The sequence below is a fragment of the Giraffa tippelskirchi genome, chromosome 13 (genome assembly GCF_054371585.1).
Source record: "Giraffa tippelskirchi isolate mGirTip1 chromosome 13, T2T-mGirTip1v1.2.pri, whole genome shotgun sequence".
NCBI classification, from domain to species: domain Eukaryota; kingdom Metazoa; phylum Chordata; class Mammalia; order Artiodactyla; family Giraffidae; genus Giraffa; species Giraffa tippelskirchi.
In genome coordinates this window covers 77,518,584-77,541,555 of record NC_137287.1, presented here as the reverse complement: position 1 = coordinate 77,541,555, position 22,972 = coordinate 77,518,584, and the positions used below count along the sequence as shown (strand labels likewise).

At 45.6% G+C, this 22,972-nt stretch overlaps 1 long non-coding RNA gene across 1 annotated transcript in view; it reads left to right on the top strand.

The window, feature by feature from the left end:
* Positions 1-22,972, top strand: part of LOC145531425 (uncharacterized) — a 70,220-nt gene continuing 47,248 nt past the window's right edge. Inside the window, exons 1-3 of the long non-coding RNA XR_014072437.1 lie at positions 1-189; positions 448-593; positions 14,077-14,165. This is a non-coding gene — a long non-coding RNA (uncharacterized LOC145531425). The remainder of the gene's footprint in view (positions 190-447; positions 594-14,076; positions 14,166-22,972) is intronic.

Here is a 22,972-nt window from a genome sequence, read left to right as displayed (position 1 = left end):
GAAGTGACATGTGACGTGGCTGTGGGGACACCTATAACACAAACGTAGTGATATATGACGTAGGTGTGGGGACACTTGTAACAGACGTAGCAAGGTAGTGACGTAGACATAAGGACGCCTGTGTCACCATATGCGTGGAATTCTAAGTGAACCAAGATTAAGAAGGAAAGTCAAACATAACTGGCGCAGGTAAGGAAGAAGTAACTCTCTATCGGGTGATGGGGAAGCAGTGGTACAGCAGGGTGATCCCTGGGGAGAGATGGAAATAAACTTCAGAGCAGGAAAGCAGGAAGGAATGGTTTTTGGAAGGCACGCTGCGATGAAGAGGTGTTGGCAGCTGAAGGGAACTGGTGTTGGGTGTCAGCCCCACAGGACTCACCTGGGGGCCCAAGGGCTGAGCTGGGGGTGGAGGATGACCACTCTGTCCTCACCCGCAACTCCTTCCAGGCTCAGAGGCAAGGAGCTCCAACTGAGAAAACTGGGAAGAAGGAAACAGAAACGCAGAGTGTGATGGGATGGCAGTTGGGTCCATCCACCAAACGCCATGGTGCCCCTGTGTACCCAGCACTGCACCAAGTCCAAGGACCTGACAGGTACTCTCAAGGAGCTGATGCAGACATGGGAGGGGATGCAGACAGAGCTGCACCTGTGAGGATGGACGAGCCAGGATCCCAGCGTGCAGCGAGGATAGTTTATTCTCGCTGCAGTCTCCCTTTAGAGCATTTGGTGGGTGAAAACCAGGGGCCCATCACTCTCCTGATACCATTTAGATATGAGAAATGTCCCAGTCGCTTAAACCTCAAAGCATCATTTCATTTTAGTAATTAATGTGGCCAATCTTCTGTGATAATCAAAAGCGTAACACTTCATTTCACCTGGAAAACTCTGCCTGCCTCTCCCCCTTGCATGGACTGCAGGCTGAGGTCAGCATGAGCAAAGTGCCCCTACCCACCAGTGCACCCCCAGCTGTGGTTCTGACTCCTTCTTCCAGTGGTGGGTGTCTGCTTGGCCCTCATCCTGCCCTCTGGAAACCCTGGGAGCCTTCTGCTCCTCAATGCTGAGGGCTAGCCAGTCCCCAGGCAGCTGCCTCTCCCGGTTGGCTGTCGGAGTGGCTGACCCACCAGGCTCTCCCTCCAGACTCCATCAGACTTCAGCCCACTGTGTCCCCCAGCTTCAGGGACATAGTTTAAACCTCCACATGCTTCCTCAAGGCCCCTGTATGTTGTTTTGAGGGAGTTCCAGGTGGAACCCACAAGTTAGCTCTCCTCCTCCAAATTCTGTTCACAGCAGTTCTTTTCTTGGCCCTTTAGTTATTTTGTATAGTCTGGAGATGGGTGGTGGACTGACAGTAGAAAACTGGTTTTCATAAGCATTCCTTGCAAATCTTGCAGTTCATTTTGGAATTTTTTTTTTAACAAAGAAAATGGTTTTATTTCTGATATTGCACACACAGTTTATTACACATGACCCTGGTGATAAGTGTGAAACTGAAGAACTCATGTGCACATTTTGGAATATTTTATCTATTGCTTGTGGCATTACTGGAAACTGAGACTAAAAGTTCCAACATAACATCCTTAGTGCATCCGTTTCTTCCCCCAGAGCATGGCATGTACAGAAAATGGTAGCATTTGTGAGTTACTCTAGCATTTGTGCTATTGGTAGCTGAAGGGGACTGGCCAGGGGCTCCAGCTACTCTAGGCCCAATTGGACAGTTCAAGGGCACACCTAGGATCTATTTGCTCACACAGTGTACTACTTCACATTGGTTGGGAAGCTGTGCACTGGGTTGTGCATGAGGTTGAAAGTGATGCAGAAGAGTAAATGATTCATTTGAGCTGTACGGTGGTGGTGATGCCTGAGCTGGGTTTTGAAGAATGAAGAGGAGTTCCCCAGGCAGCCAAGTAGGGTAAAGGCATTCTGATTAACTCAGTAATTGGTGCAGCTGGAGAATTCAAGTGTGTGTTAGGTAGAAAGGGATGTGGTTGGTCAACAGGCTGGAGACTTCCATCCTGGGCAGTCCTTTCTCCCAAGACTGAGAGCCATTCTTGCAGCAGTTTCTGTCACTAAGCTTCATTCTTGGCTCCATTTTTTTTTTAAGGTCTTCTTTATAATTTACATCTAATGAATTTCCAGGTTCTGCTGGTTTCACCTTTTAGCTCTTTTTCACAAGATCCCCTCCCCTCCTTCTCCATACTTGCTGCCATGGTCTTCCTTCTCCCACCTTGTAAAGCAGGACCTTCATCCCATCTCCCTTGCCCACCTGCCCCTCTCCCAGTCCATTTTGTGCACTATGACCAGTGATGTGAAAACATAAAGGCAAGCTTAATCCCCACTCCACCCCCCGATCATTTTACATCTCTTTCTGTGGAACTACCCTGCCTTGCCACAAGTCCATCCAGATCCACACACTCTAGAACCTTCCATCTGTGAGACCTCCCTGCCTACCTCTCCCCTCTCCCCTGGGCCCACTCTGCTCCAGCCACACCAGTGTCCTGGCTCATCCTCAAATTGGCCAAGTACAGCTGCCTCAGGGCCTTTGCACTTGCTCTTCCCTATTCTCAGATAGCTTATTCCTCAGGGGTGTGTGTGTGTGTGTGTATGTGTGTGTGTGCGCACACACGCACGTGTGCATGCGCATTCTCAGTTGCTCAGTTGTGTCCAACTCTTTGTGACCCCATGGACTGCAGCCCACCAGTCTCCTCTGTCCATGGGATTTTCCCAGCAAGAATACTGCAGTGGGTTGCTATTTCCTCCTCCAGGGGATCTTCCTCAGGTATTCAAAGCTTTTGTCTTTGACACCTTCAAAGTCTCAAACACCACTTTATAAGAGACCATCTGTAAACAATAGCAACCCCACCTCGGACACCTCCACCCTCTCTGCCTCCTTTATCTTCTTCCAGAGCATCAATTACCATGTGGCTGATGCACGTTTATTTGATTATTAGAATGTGAGTTTGTAAAGGTAGAGCTTGGTCCTCTTCCCTGAAGCATCCCCAGTGCCTGGCTGGCAGGAGGCTCTTGATGGTAGTTCCGAATGATGGGCCAATAAAGAGATGTGGGAAGAGGTGAAGAATGTCTGACTCACTTCACACTCAAGGTTTCTCCAGCCTGGAAAAGTCATCTCCTTTGACACCAATCATTTATTGAAGATTGACTATATGTGGGCCTTTGTGCTAGGCATTTTACATGTATTATCTCAGTTAGTCTCTGCAATGATCTATGAAACATATACTATTTCTAGCTCCCCTTTTTAATATAATGTGGGTTTTACAGTAAATTAAAACATATAACAATGCATTCAAATATACAACAACATATACTTTAAATTCCATTCACTCTCCTGCAATTTGTTTACTTTTCCTGACCTTTTTTTGTGTATATACATAAATGCATATACATAGGATTGGGACTTTGTGTTTTTACCTGCTTGTTTTTTCCTTTACAAAAATGAGACCCTACTACAAATATTGTTATACATATATTGTAATGTGTCTCAGAGATTTTTGTCATGAAAGTTAACAAGATATATCTCACTTTTTCTCTTGGCTTCTTACAGAGGATACACCACAATGCATTCAATTCATCCCCTACTGCTTCACATTCACATTGGGTTTTTGTTTTGGTTCTACTATATTGAAAATAATTCTGTTTACAAATAATAAATGCTGGAGAGGGTATGGAGAAAAGGGAATACTTCTATACTGTTGGTAGGAACATAAGTTGGTGCAGCCACTATGGAGAATAGTATGGAGGTTCCTCAGAAAACTAAAAATAGAGTTACTATATGATTTAGCAATCCCACTTCTGGGCATATACTGGAGAAAACTATAATTCAAAATGATGCATGCTCCCCAATGTTCATAGCAGCACTATTCACAATAGTCAAGACATGGAAACAACCTAAATGTCCATCGACAGAGGAATGGATAAAGAAGAAGTGGTACATATACACAATGGAATACTACTCAGCCACAAAAAAGAATAAAATAATGCCATCTATGGCATCATTGATGTACTCAGAGATTATCATACTAAGTGAAGTAAGTCATAAAGATAAAGACATACTATATGATATCACTTTTATGTGGAATCTAAAATATTACACAAAGAAACTCTCTATGAAACAGAAACTGACTCAGACATAGAGAACAGATTTGTTGTGGCCAAGGGGGAGGGGGTGGGGGAGGGACAGAGTAGGAGTTTGGCTTCAGAAGATGCAAGTTAGTATATATAGAATGGATAAACAACAAAGTCCTACTGTATAGCACAGGGAACTATATTCAGCATCCTGTGATAAACCATAATGGAAAAGAATATTTTAGAAATAAATAACTGAACCACTTGGCTGTATAGCAGAAATTAACACAACATTATACATCAACTATACTTCAATTAAAAAAATCAAAAACAATTCTATAATAAAAATCTGTCTTCCTATATTTTCAATCAGGCTGAGGTAGGTTACTACGTATTAGGAGGGAGATGCTAGACAAAATTCCTAGGTCAGCAAATATGCATATACTAATGATGTACTGGGCTTCCCCAGTGGCTCAGCGGTAAAGAATCTGCCTGCCAATGCAGGAGACGTGGGTTTGATCTCTGGGTTGGGAGATCCCCTGGAGAAGGAAATGGCAACCAGTTCCAGTATTCCTGCCTGGGAAATCCCATGGACAGAGGAGCCTGGAGGGTTATAGTCCAGGGGGTTGCAAAAGGGTCGGACACGACTGAGAGACTAAGCAACAACAAACTGATGTATTAGGATCTGGTCCTGAGGCTGTGGTCTCTGCAGCAGATGTAGCCAGTGCCTCACTCATATCCCTCCACTCACCATCACCAGGCAGGCTGCCCCATCTCTGCCTGAGGCTTCCCAGCGCCACCAGAGCTTATCTGTCTTTGTGTAAGCCATGGAACCGAAGCAGATTTCAATCAGTGACCCACAGGAGCTAATGGACATGCACCCATTGAAGGGTTAACTCTGTGTTTTGAGTTTTTCACTGGATCTCAGCCATTCCTTTGCTCTCAGTGGTAACTTGATTGACAGTACACTCTTGATTGACAGCCTTCCCTTTCCTGGCTCCCTTCCTCCATCGCTTACTCAGGTTTCTCAAGTTCAACTCCCAAATGAACCCTCACACTCAACTCTTTGTCTTGGTGTCTGTTTCTGGAGAGTCAAAACTAAGACATTCATTTATTTCTGGGGGAAAAAAAGTGTTTATTTCTCTAAGTAAACCTAGTGATGAACCTGGTGTTTTTTAAATATATAGAGATAGAAAATGAACGGTAAACATCTTTCCTCTTTCAACTTCTAGTCTCTCTACCCAACAGTAACGCCTGTTCACAGTATCCTTTATTTCTTTCCAGATAAAACACATGATTACACAAATATGTACACATATCCTTTTAAATTTACATAAGTGGAGTAATTCTAAACACTATGCCTGGCATCTTTTTTCCATTTAATGACATAGTCTTGGAAACCATTTTTATTTGCACATGCAGATCTTTAAATAACAGTTTAATGGCCTCATATTCTGTGTCAATCCCATAGGTTTCTAACCAGTTTCCTAATGAGTGAGTGATAGTTGCTCAGTCGTGTCTGACTCTTTGTGACCCCACGGACTTGTAGCCTGCCAGGTTCCTCTGCCCATGGGATTTCTCCAGGCAAGAATACTGGAATGGGTTGCCATTTCCTTCTCCAGGGGGTCTTCCCGACCCAGGGATCGAATGCAGGTCTCCCTCATTGCAGGCAGATTCTTTACCATCTAAGCTATCAGAGAAGCCCAAGTCTCCTATTAAAGAACATTTATTGTTTCCAATATTATGAATGTACCACCATGCTGTGAAAAAAAGATTTTGTACACAGACCTTAGCTCAATCTTAAAATTTTAAATAAATTCATAACAAAACTGTTGTGTCAAGGGATATGTATTTTTACACTTATTTTTCTGTTTTAGATGTTACTGTTTTCCCCTCTTCGAGTTGATTGCATTGATTTACACTCTGATCAATAGTGTGTAAATGTCTGTTTACCATGGCTTCCCCCACACTGGGGTTATCAAACATTTTAATGTTTACTAATCTGTGAGGTGAAAAGGTTATCTCATCATTTTATTGTGATTTCTACTTGCTCATTTCCTTGACTCATTTTTCAATTGTATTTTTGTCTTTCTTTTGATTTCTAAGAGTTTTTAATTTTCTATTGAGGTAACATTGCTTTACAACATTACATAAGTTTCATGTGTACAACATCTGTACAACATTATATTGCTACTTCTGTGCACCTTACAGCAAGCTCATGACCAAAATTTTAGTGTCCAGCCATTACCATATGAATGACCCCATTTATCCATTTTGCCATTCTAACCCCTTTACACCACCCCTTACCTGCTGATAACCACTACTCTGTTCTCTGTATCAACCTTTTGTTTTTGTTTGGCTTGATTTCTTTATTTTGTTCATTTTTAAAATTCGACCTATGAGTGAAATCATATGGTTTTTGTCTTACTTTGTCTACTTATTTCACTTAGCATAGTATCATCAAGGTCTATCCGTGTTTTTTTGCAAATGTCAGATTTTATCTTTTTTATGGTTGAGTAATGCTGTGTATATGTGTGTGTGCTCACTCAGTGTCCGACTCTTTGCAACCACATGGACTGTAGCCCGCCAGGATCCTCTGTCCATGAAATTTTCCAGGCAAGAATACTGGAGTGGGTTGCCATTTCCTCCTCCAGAGGATCTTCTTGACCCAGGGATTGAACCCTCGTCTTTTGCGTCTCCTGCATTGGCAGGTGGGTTCTTTAGCACTGACCACCTGGGAAGCCCCACGGTTGAGTAGCATTTCATTGTATATGTACACCCTACCTTCTGTATCCTTTAGTTATTTGATGGGCACTTGGGTTGTTTCCACATCTTGGCTGTTGTGAATAATACTGTTATTTACATGGGTGTGCATGTATCTTTTCTAATTAGTTTCTAAGTGCTTTTACATCCAGTATGGCTACTAACCTGCTAGATACAGTACTTACTTTTATTTTCTCCCATTCTATGACTTTCCTTGAACTTTTGAGTAATGATATATTTTCTTATACAAAGGTCTTGAATTATTAAATCAAGTCTGTTCATCCTTTTTTTTCCCCATAGTTTCTCAATTCTATACCATGCTTAAGATGTCTATCCTGCCCCAAGTTTATAAAAACATCCAACTACCTCCTAATTCTTTAAGAGTTATATATTTGCATTTAGAGCACTAATCCAGCTGGAGTTTATTTTTCTGAGTGGTGTTGGCTGTTAGAAGCAACTAGAGAGAAATGGAAGTGAGGCAGAGAAGACAGGCCAAGAAGAGAATGCTGGGCAGCGACAGTGGGGAGTCGCCACGAATCAGAACCAGCTGACAGCCTTCCTCGGGAGGGTGAACTCCGTCCTTTTAAGGGCTCGCATCAGTGGTGCAAAGGAGCCAGGTTGTTCTGGCTCCAAGGGCCAAATTATTACATTATTATAAGTTAAATCTTATAATATTATAATTATACTTTTTAAAAGGTAAAATTAGTCCAAGTTTATCACTACCTCCTGATTATTTTACTATGTTTTACTATTACTTATGTTCCTGAGCTTATTTCTATCATATGTGTATGGTGGAAATAAAATGGTGATGCCATGTTGGAAGCTTGAATAGGTAGTAGAGGGAGTATTTACACCATGGAGATTGGCAAAGCTACAAGTCACGGTCTTTTTTTTTTTTCCCCCTTTGGGGATCCAGTTGGTAATCATTTCCCAGCACACCACTGACTTTGCCCTTTTCCAGATGTCTATTCAGAGAGGAGGCTGGCATGTCAGAGAGGAAACTCAAGCATCAGTTATGGAGTCAGACTGGAGGACACTGAGATCCATTCCAGTCCTAACATTCTATGATTCTTTGATGCTTGTAATTACTCTCAATGGCTATACTGCTAGAGGGGAATTTAGCTCAGAAAAACCTGCTTTTAGGGGATTTCGCCATAGTTTCCACATTCCGAAACTGGATCTCATTTTAGTGTAATTCAGTCCCTTGATGAATCCTGTAGAGGATTCTTCCCTTTGATGCCTGCAATCTGGATTCCAGTGCAGCAACTCAGCGCTCTAGATAGAATTATTAACCATTGTCCATCTGTTTTGCATTTGATATTGTGTTGGACAGATTTGACTCTCTCTTTAAAGTGGTCAAAATGCACTGACCACTTTACTTCCTCCCTGACCACATGGCAGCTCATATCTAGTAGAAAGCAAAAGAAGGCTGGGGGAAAGAGGAACAAAAGATGAGCTTCGGATCTTACCCCAACTCTTGAAGCAATGAAAGCATTATTTACCCTGGTTATAAAAAAAGGCCTTTGTTTGGTATTCATAAATCAGTTTTTCAGATAAAGATAAGAACATTTAAAAGATGAATGAAAGTCATAGGAAAAAATGTAACATTCAAGGAGCTTTTATATGATCTTAGGAGAACTTTCTCACTTATATTAGGAGAAAGTTACTTTTTTTCTGCTTCAGTGTTTTCTTTTAAAGATAAGAGACCTTTTAAAAGTGTTTACCACACATTTAGAAATCCCTACAGAATCAATGACAACATTAATTTATCCTGAAACAAATCCATCTACCATATTAAAAATGTTTAGGGGGCTCCTTCTACCAAGAATTTTATTTCTCTTTCACAAATATACCATAGAAGTCATTTTGCTCCCATTTCACAGATAGTCAGACTGGTCTATTGACAGTCCCCCAAGCATTCTAAACTAATTTCCAATTTCTCTCCTTTCCCTCTTTCTGCCTAAAATTCTGTCTCTCCTCTTTTCATGCAATCATCTCAATTCTTTATGATCCCGTGCAGTCTTTCTTTAATTATTCCCCAGTTCAGCGATGCATTGGTTTCAGGACTCACAACTCCTGCTTTCTGTACCACTCATTTGGTGCCTTATCATACCTTCCCTTGTGACTTACTGTTGTTAACTCCATTTCTACTGAGTATGGTTTTACTTCAGCATTTAGACAAGAGGTTTATCCTGGGATGCATGAACCCCTTAAGACTCCAGGGAAACTGGGGATGTCATGAAATTATAAGTAAAATTTTTTGTGTATGTGCCTTTTTAGGGGCAAAAGTTTATCTTTCATCAGATTCTCCAAGGGGCTTTTGATCCGAGAGTTCCACCTCTTGGAGGACAGAAACTAGATGATACATTTTATTGTATTTTTTGCAATATAGTCAATAACGCAGCTCAATAATTGAATGGGCACAGGGTCGATTTAATGTTTCCACTTATTTGCTATAAATCAATCTCTTCTTTTCCAAACTAAGAAAGAGGGACAACATGGCTTGTCTGTTTCCATCTCACAGTTGAGCACATATGAAGATAATAGATGTTTATACATTTTGAAAAATACAAAACAATACAATTATGAGAGCTCCCCTTGAGACATGGAATACATATGGGAATTCTGCATTCATGAAAATCTTTCTCATTCATTTACCTTTTATGAAACTTCTTCCAAAGAAGCAGAGCTTGGAAAATGTTTTTCCCTTGATACCAACTTTGCCACCTCCGTTACCAATACCTCCTCTCACCCAACAGCTTGTCAATGAAAATTGCTTCATCCCCTGGTCATTACTCTCCATTCATTAATGATTTTTATTTCCTTATTAACTCTCATTCTCTCCAATACTATTCCCATTCTAATTCTGGGTGTGTTCAGTATTCTCTCAGACACTCCTTGCAACAGCCTAGCCTCTCATTTCCTGAACCTTCTCTCCTCCAATGATGTGACCTTTTCCCCCATTCATGCCCTCACTCCAATGGTTATACCTAGACTTTGTCTTTATCTTGTCTACACTCCTCCTGTGTAGGTAGAATAATGACACCCCCTGACACACACACCCACCCAAAGATATCTATGTTCTGATTCCTAGAATCTGTGAATAAGGTGCATTAGATGGCAAAGGGGGATTAAGGTTATTAACCAGCTGACCTCACAGAGAGAGTATCCTGCATTACCCAGATGGGCCCAGACAAACACAAGAACCCTTTAATATGGAAAAGGAAAGACGAAGAGGATGTCGGAATGATGCTATGTGAGAAGAACCTGACCCACTATTGCCAGCTTTGAAGATGAAGGAAGAGGACCACGAGCTGAGGAATGTGGGTGACCTCTGCGGGCTGGAAAAGGCTGAGGTGTGGACTCGCCCCTGGAGCCTCCAGAAAGGAACACAGGCCAGCCAACACAGTGCCTTCAGCCCATTGAGGCCCACTTCAGAATGCTGACCTCTAAGAATGATAAAAGAATACATTTGTATTGTTTTATTTTATTTTTTAAAATATTTATTTATTTATGTATCTATTTGGCTGCATTGGTTCTTATTTGCAGTATGCGGGATCTTTGTTATGTCATGTGGGACTTTCTAGTTGTGGTATGAGGGCTTAGTTGTCCCGTGGCATGTGGGATGTTAGTTACCTGACCAGGGATCGAACCCATGTCTTCTGCATTGGCAGGTAGATTCTTAATCACTGAAACACCAGGGAAGTCCCTCATTTGTCTTGTTTTAAGCCAATAAATTGTGATAACCTATGACAGCAGCAATAGGAAACCAGCATATTTTCCTTCCATTGGCGAATGAAGTCCAGTTTGCCTTCAGGCAACCCACTCTCCTATCTTTACAGTTTACACCGTCTAGTACTCAATTCTAGCAATGCTTTGACCCCACTAAGACCTACAGTCCATTGATCCTATAACCTATGATCTCACTCCATATGTCCTGCTCCCCCCGAGAAAAATCCCAACTCTCATTGAATCCAACCCTCCCCCTATTTTGTACTTGAACCTGGGGACTGAGCATGGGTGGAGAAAAAACACACAACCAACCTTCAGACTCAGGAAGGACTTCTGTGTGCCTGCAAATCCCTAAGAGGATTCCATGATCCCTTCACCCTCTTGCTCTCCTAGGAGAAAGTTTCACAACCTCTTTTCTCTCTGAAAGTGAAAGTGAAAGTCGCTCAGTTGTGTCGACTCTTTGCGACCCCATAGACTATACGGTCCATGGAATTCTCCAGGCCAGAATACTGGAGTGGGTAGCTGTTCCCTTCTCCAGGGATCTTCTCAACCCAGGGATCAAACCCAGGTCTCCCGCATAGCAGGCAGATTTTTTACCAGCTGAGCCACAAGGTAAGCTGACTCTGCAACCCCATGGACTATACAGTCCATGGAATTCTCCAGGTCAGAATACTGGAGTGGGTAGCTCCAGGGGATCTTCCCAACCCAGGGATTGAACCCAGGTCTCCCACATTGTAGGTGGATTCTTTACCAACTGAGCTATCAGGGAAACTCTCTCTTCTCTGGAAATCATCAGATCCTCTTTCTCCAGATCTCCAAATTCACCCTTTGCTGATTTTGTGTGAATGTGACCTTTCTATTCCAGTGAGAAAGTAGACAGTCAGAAGAGGGCTTCCTCAGACCCTACCATCTCACCTACCCACCCACTCGAGTAACTGCAAACTACCTCTGACAGTGTCTATCTAAGCTCTGCCCCTTCAGAGGAACAGAGGACCAGCCCAATTACATCTCTCCAGCTTCTGTTTCCTTTTGTTCCCATAAAGTCACCCTTCATGGGATCCTGTCCTCAGCACCTGAAAAGCCTGCTATTCACCACCACCCCCCAGTATCCTCTTTTGGCCCCATGTCCCCTCTTCTGTTACTGCCATGTTCCTCTTCTCCCCTCCTCTTGAACTACTTGGGTCAGCCCTGCATCCTCGCCCCTGAAACTGCCCTTAATTATATCATCAGGGCTTCCCCATGGCCGAATCCAGTGGTCAGTTCTTGGTTGCATGGGACTTGGCCTGTCGGCAGCATCTGGCATCACCTCTGGCCTGAATTATCAGCAAATGTTCTGAAACAGTCTCCCAGCTCTGTTTAGCTGCCCTAGGTCTGTTTTCTACTCAGCAATTAGAGTGCTCCTGTGTTGTTTTGTTTTCAGTAGATAGGGTCCTGTCACCCCTCGGGTAATAACTGGCCAAAGCATCTCAGCTCATTCCAGATACAAGCCAAGGTCCTGACACTGGTCCACAGCGTGCCATACAGGGGCCGGTCACTTCCCTGGCCTCACCTGCTGACACTTCTTTCCTGCTCCCTGACACACACGACGCCTGTTCCCCTCAGAGACTCTGCCCCTGGAGTGTCTGCCTGGAGAGTTCTTCCCCTAGAGCAGCACAACCCTCCCCTTCTTCCTTGAGGTCTCTGCTCAGATGTCACCTTATCACAGTGGCCTCCCCGACACCATTCACAACTAAACAATAACACCCTTGGCTCACCCCTAGCTGCTTTATTCCATGCTATATTTTTTTCATAGCACTTATCACTATCTGAGATTTCACATATATATGTATATATAATTTAATATTTACATTAAGTTTAGATTTGATAGTTAATAATTTGATTATTTAATAAACATATTTAATATATCTATTATCATTAAATTATATATAATATTACAGTATATACTATTACACAATAGATTGAAATGTTAGTTGCTCAGTTGTGTCTGACTCTTTGCGATCCCATGGAATTCTATAGGCAAGAATACTGGAGTGGGTAGCTTCTCCAGGGGATCTTCCCAACCCAGGGATCGACCTGGGGTCTCCTGCATTGCAGGCAGATTCTTTACCATCTGAGCCATGTCATACGTATTTGACATATACATATAAATATATATATATAAAATGTATTATTTTTTCTCACTCACAAAACTATAAATACCATCATAACGGGTCTTTGTTTTGTTCCTTGATATAGTTCCAGCACGTAGAAGAGCATCTTACGCGTAGCTAAATAAGTCTCTTGACTGAGGGTAAGAATGGATGGATGAACCCCTGTCTAGGTATATCCAGTATGGCCGTAGCCCTCTGCACTGTTTTGGCAGTGAGCAAGCAAGATGAGCTTTTCGTCGATTTGCACTTCTCAGCTTTAGCTCTTATCAAATATTGATAGGTGTGATCCTGAGAGTGGGTCTACCTGACTAATGTCTTTTTAACCTCAAGGGGCATCTTCTCCAGAGAGGTTCTGGACTCCTGTGATGTCACCACCACCTGGATCTCTTTGTTTTCTTTGGACAATCTTCCCTTAAAAGCATCCTCCTTGGGGGATGAGGGTGAGGAATAGGAGTTAATTATTGATGCTGTTGGAAAACGTTCTGATTTCTGTGAAAACCACTGTCTATTTTTCAGGAGAGTTTTGTACCAAGGGAGAGCAGCACTGCTTCCCCACTGTGGAAGGAACAGCTCAGGTCCAAAACCACCCTTTGAAAGCAGCACTGACCCAATAATCAGTGTATAACGATTGGACTGATCCAATGCCATTCTGTTTGTTAACTGGAACATGGAAATATTGGGCTTCCCTGGTGACTCAGTTGATAAAGAATCTGCCTGTAGTGCAGGAGACCTGGGTTCCATCCCTGGGTTGGGAAGATCCCCTGGAGGAGGGAATGGCAACTCACTCCAGTATTCTTGCCTGGAGAATCCATGGATAGAGGAGCCTATCGGGCTACAGTCCATGGGGTCACAAGAGTCCGGACATGATTGAGTGACTAAATAACCACATAGAAATAAACACTCCTAGAAAACTCTGTTGTTGTTAAGTCAATAAGTTGTGTCTGACTCTTGCAACCCCAAGGACTATAGCCCACCAGGCTCCTCTGTCCATGGGATTTCTCAGGCAAGAATACTGGAGTGGGTCACCATTTTCTTCTCCAGGGGATCTTCCCAACCCAGGGATCGAACCCGAGTCTCCTGCTTGGCAGGAGACTTTACCACTGAGCCACCTAGGAAGCCCCTTAGAGAAATAGAGGTGGGTAAATTTTTCTCTTCCATTTTCACCTTTTCTTTAAAGGTGGTAACAGCAGGCCCCTGTGAAGCCCCTTCCTACACAGTTCCAGAAGCACAGTGCTTCTCAGAGGATCCAAAGGCTGGACCAAGCAAAGGCTCTTTCAAGTCCCTGCCAAGCAAACCCTGTGCCTTAAATCATTATCATCAATAACCCAAATAGGACCTCGTTTCTGAACAGGGCGTCGATTGAACCAGATCCACCTTCACCCTTGACCTTGAGGATGAAGGAGGCAAGTGACTCACTACATCTGCAGCAGAGCAACAAATGTGAGTGGTTAGATCATGACCCCGAGAGTCCAGCTGGCTCTGGTGGCTTGCATCCTTGGGCGAGTTATCTAGACTCTGTGCTGGTAAAATGGGGGAGAAACAGTCCACTGAATGACTGTGAGGCTCCATCAGTGGGTGAACGTATGAGGTCAGTGCCCAGCACCTCACAGTACTCAGGAGAGCATTGACTTGGGAGTAGCAGGGCCTGGAGGTGTGCGGCCCTGGTTGACCACTTGGGGACCCAGGGCATGGTATTTAAGTATGCCTCAGCTTCTTTACCTGTAAATGGGGACAACTGTATTACTCAAACCATAGAGTTGTTTAAAGGATTAATCTGAAAAAAGTGCTTATAACTTGCTGAACTTTGTGATGGGTGCTTGGTCAGTGATGCTGCTGTTTACTGCTGTCTTCATCATCTTTCCCACCTGGGAACACCCCTCCAACCGCCCACCCCCATCCTCCCGCACGTCTTGAGAACTGTCCTCAGGTAACACGGCCCACACAGGGATGCATGAGGGGAATGCCCATCCTTTCCCTAATAGATATGTGAGAGCGGTTTTAAGTGGGAGGCTGCGGAGAGGACCCTTGAAAGGGGAAGAGCGGTAGGACTGGAGTCAGAAGCCCTGACTCTCAGTCTTATCACTTCTGTTCACCAGCTGTGTGTCCCCCACCAACCTGCAACCCTCTCTGTGCCTCCCTGTCCTTCCCCATAGAACCAGCTTCCATGAGGACCAGTGAGGGGGTGCTTATCTGAATATGAATGGGAAGGCTGAAGAAGGGAAGGCAAGGTTCCGAGACAGACAGTAACAAGGCCGAGGAGGCCAGCAGAGTGTGGGAGAGTCCAGACCAGGTCCTGCGGTGTTGAGGGTCAGTGTGTGTGGGGGTGCTGCTGCCTGGAGCGGAGGCGCCTCCAGAGGCCCCAAGTCACACCCCAGGATGGGATGCAGAGGCTGGCTGATGCGCACCGCCAGGCATTGCTGTGTCACTCCCTTCAGGGAACTCATCTTGTGCTTGGAGCTGTGGGGAAGGAGTAGAGGGTTTCCTTTTGGGCACCCTGGGCGTACAGCTCCAAAGACAGGAGGGCGCTCCCTGGGAGGGACCCGGCCAAGCATCCCTGGAAAAAGAGACAAAACTGTGGCTCTTTCCTCCTCCCAGCCATTGATTAATTCACCAAATTCCCAAACGGGACCATAAAGGTTAGAGGGGAACTCAACTCTACAGTAATTGCCCCAAGACAATGAAAATGTGCCACCACCCCCGAACAGCTGCTGAAATGCCTCAGCCTCCCACGCCTCAGGCCTTGCTGGCTGCCCCTCAAAGTCACATTCCTGGCAGGTCCAGGAATCCAGAAAAATCCTCCAGAACCAGCAGGGCCTCAGTCTTCTCTAGTTACCATCAGGTGGAAGGTGGGGCTGCTCCTGATGGAACTGGTTTGGACAGACCTCCCGAGTTCAAGGACGTTTCCCTCTCAGCTGGCAAGGCTGCTATGCTGACTGTTCTTCCCTTGGAGACCTGGTTCTCACAAGGTCAAAGCTCCTGCCCCCAGGGTCTACCAGCCAGGACACTGAGAGCCCTCAGAGCCCTCTCCTCATCTCTGCACTGAGATTCCCAGTTTCCCTTCAGGCGCCAAGCTTCCTGGAGCCTTGTGATCTCCTTTAATCCTGAAAATGTCAGGGGTTTCCCTTGTGGTCCAGTAGGTAAGAATCTGCCTGCCAATGCACGTGACTCACGTTCAATCCCTGATCTGGGAAGACCCCACATGCTACAGGGCAACTAAACCCGTGCGCCGCAAATACTGAACCCACAAGCTCTAGAGCTCCTGCTCCACAACAAGGGAAGCCACCACACTGCCTCTAGAGAGTAGCCAACCAGAGAACTAGAGAAAGCCTGCACGCAGCAACGAAGACCCAGTGCACCCAAAACTAAATAAAGAAATGAGTTTTTTTAATTAAAAAAAAAAGAATATGTACTGTCAGCAAGTACAGAGGATGAGCTAGTTGGATGGAATCACTGACTCAATGGCCATGAGTTTGAGCTAACTCCAGGAAATGGTGAGGGACATGGAAGCCTAGCGTGCTGCAGTCCATGGGGTCACAAAGAGTCAGACATGACTGAGGAACTGAACAACAAGGACGATCAGCCAGGAGACATGTGGGTTTGGCTCTAGATTTTTACCTGAAAATTATGGAATTGAAATTTGAATGCTAATTACAAGTGCCACTGCCCTTGTGAATGAATTGAGGGGTTGACTGGTGCCTCATTTCTTCGCCCCACTCAGTCATCATGGGGGAGAATGCTTTTTCCAGGCTCCGTGATATTGATTCTTATTTACAGTCTTTAGCCAGGAGGATGGTTGAGCCCCATCCGTCTACATTACTAGATGGGCCAGCTCTTTCTTTGCCTTTATAGAGTATCAGGGACCAGGTTCACAGGAATTCTGAGTTGGGCTAGGCACTGTGGTGATGCATGGAAAATTCTTATTACCCTCTATTTTTTAAAAAAGCCCTGCCACGGTGCCTACAACCTATGTATCTCCTTACTGTAAAATGCATGAAACCACATGATTATCGCTGGCACCTCCTCCAGCTCCTTAGTCCCTGCTGCTGCTCCCCCATCCCCGGGCCCCCATACCCTACAGCTCTCTGGGGGTGGCTGTCTTGGGATCTGCTGGGGGCAGTGCTGGAAGTGCTGGGGGAGGTGATGCTCTTGCATCCCAGCAGCATCTGCACAGGAACAACGGAGAGAGAATCTCCACAGCCCTGTTCCCCACACATCCCCAGCAGGCTTGGCCTGGTGGCTACAGTAGTGGCCTGTGGTGCCTGCTCATTTGGGTACCAGCATCAGCTTCCTTCTCCTCCCTGCCTCACTGCCCCTGGGATTACTCCCAGGAAGGCAGCACATGCCTCAGTCTTGTCTCAGGTGTGCTCCTAGGAGATGCAAACTAACAGGCTAGCCTGGCCCAGGACAGGCAGGATGGGCTGAGTCGGGTGGGGTTGGGGAGTGAAGAGCCCTGAGAGCCACAATCCCTCTGCAGCCTGGCCTCACTCACACTCTGCCACTCAGTGCCTGCATTCCCCATGGCCTCCCCGCCACCTCCCACCCCCACCCCACATAGGCTCTGGAAGAAGCATCTCAGCATGGCTCCTTGTGTCTGGGGTGTCCCTCTCTCTGCTTCTCCCCCAAACAGTCCCCCCGCCCCCTCTAGAATACCAGGCCCTGGGACAGTCCCTTCCTGGAATCCAGCTCACATGGGCACAAGGGACCAAGAACTTCACACCTGATGCCGCGCTGATGCTAGTCTGTATTTGCTTTACTTCTCCAGTGGAATCTTCAGGTTCTGAAGAGCTAGAGACCAGGACAAATGTGTTTTATTTGGTTTTGTTCAGTTTTTGTTATTTTGTATCCCATGCTATGCACATGCACAGTCCCAGTGAGGCCTATAATAGGTACATAATCATTCAACATTACAGCAAGTGTGGATTAAATGTCCACTGTGTCCTAGTTTCTCAGAATATGTTTCTCCCAGCTCAAATGCTAATGTGGGAGGGCTTCTCTGGTGGCTCATTGGTAAAGAATCTGCTTTGTAATGCAGGGGACACAGGGTCGATCCCTGGCCTGGGAAGATCCCATATGCCAAGGAGCAACTAAACCACAACTATTGAGCCTGTGCTCTAGAGCCTGAGAGCCACAACTGCTGACGCCCGTGCCCCCTACAGCCTGTGCTCCGACACAAGAGAAGCCACCGCAATGAGAAGCCCGTGCATCGCAACTAGAGAGTAGCTCTCACAGCAGTGTTAAGACCCAGAACAGCCAAAAATAATAAATAAATATGATTATTTTAAAACGCTAGTGTGTGAGAGTTAACAGAAGTACATAACTAATCACTCAGTACATTAGAAAGTATCTGCAGATATACAGGAGGGAAAGCAAGGGAGACTGCAGGACTGCCCAGGTGGGAAGCAGGGAAGCTGCCATTCTAAATAGTTTCCAGGGAAAGCAGAGTTGAAAGAGGTTTGGGCTGAGCCACGCCTTGAAGGAAATGAAGGAACAGGCTCAAGAGGAATCTGGAGGAAGACTGTCGCAGGGGAAGGAGCAGAAAGGGCCAGACCCTGAGATGGGGACGTGCCTGATGCGTTAAAGGGACAGCCAGCCGCTGAGGCTGGAGGAGGCAGGGCCAGCAGCAGTGGGAGGTTGAGACACAAGACCTGACCCTTGGTCCACCATGGGGACATGGGCTTTGGTTGTGAGCAAGATGAGGGTGTGAGAAGGTTTGCTTAGACAAGTGATGCCATCAGGTGACAGTCCCATTTTAACAGGACCCCTCAGGCTACCATGCTGACAGTGACCTCTGTGTGGACAAGGGGAGGCAGGGACACAATGATGAGGGGACTGGCGACCCCATGGTGGGGATGACAGTGGTTTCCTGGATATGGTTTGAAGGATTTTCTGTTTTATTGGATATGGGGTGTGTTCACTCCTGTGCTTTGGTTAACATGGAGTCCGTCAGGTTTTCCACTGGAAAGATGTCACTTTTCCCTTTAGTAATTAATAAGGTATTTGTGGGGAGATATTTTTAGATTATGTAAATCAAACTTTCACCACTTCCTTAAGCTTTCATGGATGATCCTCACCTGAATAAATCAGGCTAGTAAAGTAATGCTCAAAATTCTCCAAGCCAGGCTTCAGCAATACGTGAACCGTCAACTTCCAGATGTTCAAGCTGGTTTTAGAAAAGGCAGAGGAATCAGAGGTCAAATTGCCAATATCCGCTGGATCATCGAAAAGGCAAGAGAGTTCCAGAAAAACATCTATTTCTGTTTTATTGACTATGCCAAAGCCTTTGACTGTGTGGATCACAATAAACTGTGGAAAATTCTGAAAGAGATGGGAATACCAGACCATCTGACCTGTCTCTTGAGAAACCTGTATGCAGGTCAGGAAGCAACAGTTGGAACTGGACGTGGAACAACAGACTGGTTCCAAATAGGAAAAGGAGTACGTCGAGGCTGTATATTGTCACCCTGCTTATTTAACTTATATGCAGACTACATCATGAGAAATGCTGGGCTGGAAGAAACACAAGCTGGAATCAAGATTGCCGGGAGAAACATCAATAACCTCCGATATGCAGATGACACCACCCTTATGGCAGAAAGTGAAGAAGAACTAAAGAGCCTCTTGATGAAAGTGAAAGAGGAGAGTCAAAAAGTTGGCTTAAAGCTCAACGTTCAGAAAACTAAGATCATGGCATCTGGTCCCATCACTTCATGGCAAATAGATGGGGAAACAGTGGAAACAGTGTCAGACTTTATTTTTTTGGGCTCCAAAATCACTGCTGATGGTGATTGCAGCCATGAAATTAAAAGACGCTTACTCCTTGGAAGGAAGGTTATGGCCAACCTAGATAGCATATTTAAAAGCAGAGACATTACTTTGCCAACAAAAGTACATCTAGTCAAGGCTATGGTTTTTCCAGTGGTCATGTATGGATGTGAGAGTTGGACGGTGAAGAAAGCTGAGCACCACAGAATTGAACTGTGGTGTTGGGGAAGACTCTTGAGAGTCCCTTGGACTGCAAGAAGATCCAACCAGTCCATCCTAAAGGAGATCAGTCCTGGGTGTTCATTGGAAGGACTGATGTTGAAGCTGAAACTCCAATACTTTGGCCACCTCATGCGAAGAGTTGACTCATTAGAAAACACCCTAATGCTGAGTAGAATTGGGGGCAGGAGGAGAAAGGGATGACAGAGGATGAGATGGTTGGATGGCATCACTGACTCGATGGACATGGGTTTGGGTAGACTCCGGGAGTTGGTGATGGACAGAGAGGCCTGGCGTGCTGCAATTCATGGGGTCACAAAGAGTCGGATATGACTGAGCAACTGAACTGAACTGATGAGTGTTGGCAAATGGTGATTTTTCTAAACCCATCATTCATTTTGCATCGATGAGTCAGTACTTTACGGTAAGGAGGGCTTTTCCTCGATCATTTACTCATGTGAGTGTGGACTCACACTTTCTTGTTTCACTGAGTTATAATCTGTTAATGTCATTATATATCTTGATGATCAAAATATCCCAGATTTGGCCAGTGGGAGCCACTGAAGGTTGGCCCCTATGTCCTTCTGACATTTTTCCATCATTCTCTGAGCACTTGCTTACTTCTAGGCTCTGGCGACCTCATCTGTGTGCTGGGGGCTTTATTATGGTTCCACTCTTTCTCAGGTGTGCCCAGGGGATTGTTTACGGTGCTGGAGGCCCGGGAGTGGGGGGGCGGGTGGGCAGTTCTCCTGTGACAGGTGTTCTTTCTTCTCTCCTGATTTGCCTGACTTCCTGCCCTTCCTGCTGCTGGTTTCAGCAGCCAAGTTCCCACCCCAAAAGCCCCTGCTGCCCCCATTGGGAGAAGTTTAGGCAGCAACATGACACAGCACAAGCCTCTACTCTGGGTCAGGCTGAGCCATTGGTGTTCTGGAGAGGAAGTGTGTTCATTGTGGCTCCTGTGTCTGCCCCCTCAGGCCCCTTTCTAGACTGTGTTTACTCCCTGGGCATCCTGCAACCAATCGCTTTACCTGGTGACACCCATCCCCTAGCCCAAGTTTCCCTCGTGCCTGTATTTCTGTCCTGTAACCAGTCCAAATGTCCCTGCTCACCCGGGACTGTGGCCCTGATCACCTGCCTCTCCAGTTCTCAGGATGTGGATGAAGCCTGGCTCATGGAGGGGCCCTCTAACAGTTCAGGTTTCTTTCTCCTCGTGAGATGCTCTCCTGCAGCCCTGACTGCTTCCTCCTGCAGCTTTTCTTCCCCTGGGACCCCTGGATACCTGCCCTGCTCCGATGGTCAGCCCAGGCTCTGACTTCAGTCCTGTTTCCTGGAATGGCTTACATACCACATCCTGTTCTTGGCAATTATAAAATTTAAGTGACTGATCTCGTTTCTCCAAACTTCCCCAAATGTCTCCGTCATCCATTATTCCTTGATGGTCATACTTAAGCTCTGAGCAGTCACTGACCTCGCTGTCAGCTTACTCTGCAGCTACGCTCTTGTGAAAAAAAAGAACAAAAGCTGCTTTTTACAAGCTCCGCAAATGTTTCCTGATTTCATCAACGAATAGGTGCACGATCTCTGGCACACTTTTGCTATGTCTGGAACTCCAATTCTTTGAAAATTTGTTCTGATGGTCATGCCAAATTTATTTTCCAGAACACTCAATTAGCTCAACAATGTCTATCAACCATTCCTTAACCATCGCTTGTTGGCAGATTTCTATGTTATTATCTTCAGCAAATGGTTTACAAATTAGAGGATCCCAGAGGAGAGACCTGGGCACATCTTCATAGGTGGCAGGTAAAGGTAACATCCGGGGTGGTGTCACGTACAGACAGACCTTAATAAACTCAGGATAATGATGCTGGTAAACAGAAAGGGAAAGCCCGATAGAACTCGTGGTCTCTGCACTCACCAGCTGCAGAGTCTTGCTCGATCATAAAAGCAACTTCCTACAGCCACAAAGTCCAGTGCACATTTCAGAGAGAACTAGGGCTGGGTGCTAAGAGCAGTGAAACTGACAGTCAAAATGTTACACTCTTTAAGGTAAACAGGTTCTAAGTGGAGACCCTGGCCTCTGGAGGCCAGTTGCTGCAGGAAATTTTTTTCACAGTGAACAATACCTAACAGACAATAAAAAGAAGGAAGAAACAGGGGGAGGGGCAGGGGAGGAGTGGGGGTCAGGGGCGGGAGGGTCCTCTGTGCCTTTCAGCCAGGAGAGGTTCATTTTCTCTATTGTGATGACTGCCTTGCGGTAAATCTGCTTAGTGCTAAGGAAGCCCTCAAATGACACAGCAGGTTTGCGAGCAAGTGGGGGACAGCGAATCAAACATTAGGATGATGGGTAGCCTCTAGACAGGTGCTTACATGGCTGTTATTCAGTCTCTTGGGTGGGAGGTGGGGGGTGGGAGGAGAGGTGGCGCTGCACTTATGCCTTTAGGGGAGGGCTCAGCCAGGGAGGGGGCACAGGATGGCCAGTCACCTTTCATCGGGCTGATCAGACTGAGACTCGAGGGGGAAGGGCCAGACAGTGAAGACTTCAGAAACTGTTGGAGCCATTCAGGGCCAATGCCAAGTGACCACTGTTATCTGAACCTTTTCCTCCTGCTCTGTCATTAGCTCCTCCCCGAGGGACAAGCTTTCGAGGCCCAGAGCCTGGTTGAAAAAAGGTTTATGGATATTTTTTTTAATCTTTAATTTTTAAATTTTTTTGGTTGTACCACGCAGCATGCAGGATGTTAATTCCTCAACCAGGGATCGAATCTGTGGCCCCTGCATTGGAAGCACAGAGTCTTAACCCCTGGACTGACGGGAAAGTCCCCTCAATTTTTTTTAATTAAAAAAATGTTGGTCACTGACACCCTTTTCACCTTTCAAAGAGGGGTGGGGCCAGGGACTCAGGTGTCAGTCTGGCATCTGACAACCTGCTGGCAGCAGCATCCAACAACCCTGCCATCCCCCTCCCTACCCACTCCCCACCCCAACCCCCACCCTCCACCCAGAAGATGTTGCCAAAGCTCCCTGGTTCTGCAGTTTGTTCACAGGCTGAGTCCAGTTGTGACTGTCAGGTGGAGGTGGGGAGTGTCGATGGTTTCCCTAAAGGTGGGAGTAGGAGTCCTTCCTGACAAACTGCCTGACACTGACCTCTCCCTCTGTGGGACAAAGATGAATACAGCTACTTCATATGGTTGTCCTGAACACAGAAACCCTGAATACTCATGAATGCAGGTTAACACTCAATAAATGTTTACTGTTAGCAGTGG